At 47.5% G+C, this 5,163-nt stretch overlaps 1 non-coding gene across 1 annotated transcript; it reads right to left on the reverse strand.

The window, feature by feature from the left end:
- Positions 1–5,090: 5,090 nt before the first annotated feature.
- TRNAA-CGC (transfer RNA alanine (anticodon CGC)) lies at positions 5,091–5,163 on the reverse strand. The gene has a single exon. It is a non-coding gene; the product is annotated as a tRNA-Ala (tRNA).

Genomic DNA, 5,163 nt, shown 5'->3' on the forward strand with positions numbered 1-5,163 from the left:
CAGGGCTGGGGTTGGGGGGGTTAAAGGGTAGAAGTTGTGGGGCAATGAGGAGTGACTGGGTACAGGGTTTTTTTTTTTATGTTGATGAAACGTTTTTAAGTTGATCGTGGTGATGATTCTTAATTGTGGATAGACTAACAAAAACCATTGAACTGGCCGATTTCTTTCTTTCCTTTTTTTTTTTTTAAATGGGGGAACGTACTTAGTTTATTTTTAGAGGAGGCACTGGGGATTGAACCCAGGACCTCATGCATGCTAAGCATGTGCTTTACCACTTGAGCTATACCTTGCCACCCTGAACTGGACAATTTCAATGGGTAAAAACATCATATGTGAATTATACATCAGTAAGGCTGATTATATGCAGATATAGATACTGATATATAGATAGATATGTAAATTCAGTTTATTCTGCCTTTTGACTTGGGGTCTACTCCCCAGAGAAGGCCCGGCCTGGCCTGTCGTCCCTGTGCTGGAAGAAAACTCCTCCCCTGCTCACCCTGGGGTATTTGATGAGGAGAGAGACTGTGTTCCCAGGCCTTTCGTTGGTCTGGGGTCCGAATGTGTCCCTAAAAGGATGCCCCCTTTTCTCTGGGGACTTGATGGAACCAGGATGAGGATGAGGGTTCTGGCAATAGGCATAACCCCCCTCACTTTAACCTTTTTGACCACTTGGATGTGTGTAGGAAAATTCATTCTTCCTGCAGACTTGGGGTCTTGGGAAGAGTCACCCCGAAGCCCCTTGTCTCTGGCTCCCTGTCTCCCCTTCCTCTCCCAGAGCCCAAACTGATCTTTCTCTGGACTCATGCATAGTTGCGTCTGTTCTCTTTTGTGTGTTTTATCTGAAGGAACTGAAGACCTTGCACAAGTCAGTGCATCTCCCCAAGGCTCTTCTGTTTCAGGGACGCCTGGGACCCCAAATGCTTCATCTTGGGGTTTCGTCTAAAGCAGGGGTCTGCAGACTCTGGTCTGTTAGCGAGTCTGGCTGGTAGCCTGTTTTTGTTGAACCCAGAGCTACTAATGGTTTTAACATTTGTTTGTTTAGAAAACTATGTTTTCCCTCCTCCTTCAGGGACTCCCCAACTCCCACAAAAGGAATTCTGCGGAGTATGATTACTTCTGCCTCACCACAGGCATTGGGGTAATGAAGTCACCCTGTTAGAGGTGGCTTCTCATTGAGTGTGTGGGCACCCGGAGCACACCCAGGGAAAGACATGTCCCTGCCCCAAGGGAAGGGCCCCTGAGAGCAGAAGAGGGAGGGAAAGGGGACCCTCTTCTCCTTTTCCATCCCCCTTCCTCCCACCCTGATTCTGCCACAGAAGAAGGGTCTGACCTAGAACCTGGACAATGAGTCTACAGCCAATGGACAGATGGTAAGACTGAGGCCCCAGCCCCAGGAGCTTTGCCTGGCTGGCTGAATCACTGGAGACCCCCACTGCAGGGTCGCCCCTAGTAGACCTGTGCTGACTTCAAGTGTTCTTAGAGACCCTTTTAGTCCACCCATCCCGCCTCTTAGAGAAGCTGTCTTTAGCGACACCTGGTGGTCACTGACCATCATAACTATGATTTGCCTTAAAGGCTGATCCATCCTCAGAAACAAAGTTTATTCAGTCACATAACTTCATTTCCCAGAGAAAGTTCAAAGAATAGCACTGACCTGCCAGAAAACACACAACAATTCATTCCTTTATTAAAATGTGAATGATCATGGCCTGAGTGCCAGGCACTGGTGATGACAGCAGCTGTTAAAACTGGGGAGAAGGAAAAGAAATAAATCAGGAAATGATCAGATATTAATAGGAACTATGAAAAGCATTAAACTGTGGAGCAAGGACAGAGTGACTATGTGACTTCTTTAAATTGAGTGGTCATGGAGGGCTTCTTGGAAGAGGTTACATTTAAGCTAATATTTGAATAAGAATAAGCTGGTTGTGCAAAGATCTCAAGGAGCAGCATTTCAGGCAGAGGGGATTGTTTAAGCTCCTGAAATGGGGATGAGCTTTTGTGTTTGAGGGACAGAAACGGTGACTTTATCAGAGTGAGCAAGGTGGAGGCTGATAAGAAATGTGTGGTCAAGACAACAAAGTCAGATCACTGGGAACTGAATGCAAGGAAAGTGATTTGATTTTACTCCACTTGTGGTAGAAAGCATTTGGGAAGTGTTCCTCCACTCCACTCTGCCCCTGGAGTATTTTCAGCAGGGGAGTGACTTTACTTGATTTCCATGTTACAAAGATCATTTGGTTGCTATGTAGCTCATGGACTGATGGTGGTGGGAACAGAGGGGACAGTTAACATCCCATTGCAGTGGTCCAGGTGAGGGATGATGGTGGCTTGGGTTCGGCCAGAAGTGCTGGAGGTAGGGAGAAAAGAATGGATTCAAAATGTATTTTAAGAGGGGATGGGTACAGCTCAAGTGGTACACACATGCTTAGCATGCAGGAGGTCCTGGGTTTAATCTCCAGTACTTCCTCTAAAAATAAATAAATCAATAAACCTAATTACCTTCCTCTCCCCCTCAAAAAATGTATTTTAGAGGAAGAGTCAGCAGGATTTGCTGAAGGGAGGAAAAGACTAATTTGGGTTTATTTATTTATTTTAAAGTACGACATTTTGAAATGTAGCATCTGCAAATAACAAAAAAAAAAAAGGAGAAAAAGAGAAGAAAAAGACTGGGAAATACTGTCACAGGTTAAGGAGAAACAAGTGATTAATTGTTGCCTTCAATCAGGTCGCCTGGCAACAGACCCAGATGAAGCTTTGTTATTCAAGATGTTATTGTTATTGGCTCTCTGCGTTTGTTGAGGGATGAACGGATCAAGGAAACGTGATAGATGTCACTTGTGACCACATGGATGGACTCTGAGGGCATCATGTGAAGTGAAACAAGTCAGACAGAGAAAGACAAATACTGCATGATCTCATATGGGTGGAATCCAAAGAGAGGTCTAGCCTTTGCCCTTGGCTACTGGGAGGTGGTCTCCTGGCTCTGGAATGTCCTGCGTGATGGGAGTGTCTTTGTTTTCCTGGGAGCATTGACAGCTAGACAGTCTTGCAATGTGATTTATGATGGGGACTTTGGGCTTCATGGTATCATTCTGCCTCTGGAAGGGGCTGGAGACAGCAGGTATCAGCCCAGCCTCCAGGAGGGGCTAGAGACTGAAGGCTGGCCACGAGGGCAGCGCATGGTAACAACAGTGATGCTAAAGGCCCTGGTCAGCTTCCCTGGTTGGCATTGACGTCACATCGTGACTGGGACACGGATGACCAGACCTAGGCTCTTGTTTGGACGCTCCTGGGCTCTGCCCCAGAGGTCCCTGCCCTTGGCTGATTTTCACCTATTTCTTTTCTCTGCATACCGGGAATCTTCAGCACTTCAATGGTCATGGGTTCCTTTTCTTTTCTGTGCTGAGCCCAGCTCCACTCACTCACAGAACTCCACGTCCAGAGGCCACACACTTGGCTCTTCAGACCAGAGCTCCTGGTGAGGGATGTCCACGCACGCGCACACCTCACCTGGGCTGTGTGCAAAAGCTCATCCAGTTTTTCACTTGAGTGTCTGGGTGGATGATGGTGCCTTTGTAGTGTGAAAAGACTGAGGGAGGAGGAATTTGGGAGGAGGAACCAAGAATTCTGTTTTGTGGTGAGTTTGCGATGCTTGTTGGGTGTCCAGGTGACCCAGGACATCCAGACAGCAGAGGGTGGAATTCAACTACAGAAACAGCAGAGACCCCGAGGCAGGAGGAAAACCAGAGGAGCACGTGGGTCACAGAGGCTGGAAGAAGAAGGTATTTAAAGAGGGTGAGGTCCGCTGGGTCCTCTGCTGCTGAGAAGCCAGGAGCAATAAGGTCATTTGGCCTGACTATCAGGAGGCCATGTGGTGACCTCGATCTGCTGAGACCCTGAGCAGTCTTGGCTGAGAGGTGACGACAAAACCAAGGACAGAGGAGCAAGAGTACAAGACAAGGAAACGGAGGCCTGAGGACGGACAGTGATTTTGCAGGGCTGAGTCTGACGCTGTGAGCATCACAGGAGCTGGGGTTTTGAAAGACAAGGAAGGAAGATGGTGTGGAAGTGGCGTGCAGAGCAGGAGAGACATCCACCAGGCTCCAAGGTTCTGTGAAAGGAGGAGGAGGAGGGGATAAAAGCAAGCACCTTCCTCCTGAGAGTTCGCAGGGAAAGCCATGTCGTCAAGTGATGATTATGTTCATTTGGGGCTAAACGGTGTCAAGGGATTGTAAATAGAAGTGAAGAGTGGAGGGGAATTTGGTGCTGGTGGACCACGGGTCTCAGAGGGATGAAGGACAGGAAATTGGATCAAAATAGAGGAGAGAGAATAGGAGAAGCGGCTGAAGGGCTCAGGGGGTGATGGTAACTGGTCCGGGATGAGGGGTATGACGAAGGTGGGGAGGGGCTCAGTGGTCTGCAGAAAAGTGGGAAATTAGTTACGATAGCCAGGCTCCAGGGTGGCTGCCCAGGAGCCGTGCCTCCTTGTATTCATGACTTTGTGGAGTCCCCTCCCCCAGTGAATCGGGGCTGGTCTATGGGACCAGTGGAACATGGTGAAGATGATGGAGAGTGATTTACAAGGCACGGTCATAAAAGGCATTGCGGATTTCGTCTTGGTCTCTTGGGTTGCTCATTCTAGGGGGAGCTAGTTGCTATGCCATGAGGACCCTCAATCAGCCCCGTAGAAGGGGCTGCCTGGAGGGGAACTGAGGCCTCCCATCAGACAGCCAGCGCTATCTTGCTAACTGTGTGAGTGAAACATCTCCAGCCTGAGCCAAACCTTCAGACTCTGAGCCAGAGCTGCTTAGCCAAGCTGCTTCTGAATTCCTGGCCCCTAGAAACCATGAAATAATAAATTACTAATATTTTAACAACCTTATTGGGATATAATTCATATACCATACAATTCATCCAATTGAAGCATAAACTGCAGTTTTTTGTTTTTGTTTTTTTCAGTCTATTCAGACATGTGCAACCATCACCATAGTCAATTTTATTATTATTATTTTTAAAATAATAATTTCAATTTTGAGGGGAGGGAGGTGATTAAGTTTATTTATGTATGTATTTATTTATTTAAATGGAGGTGCTGTGGATTGAACCCAGGACCTCATGCATGCGAAGCATGTGCTCTACCACTGAGCTATACCCTCC

Source organism: Vicugna pacos, unplaced genomic scaffold (genome assembly GCF_048564905.1).
Source record: "Vicugna pacos unplaced genomic scaffold, VicPac4 scaffold_221, whole genome shotgun sequence".
NCBI classification, from domain to species: Eukaryota; Metazoa; Chordata; class Mammalia; order Artiodactyla; family Camelidae; genus Vicugna; species Vicugna pacos.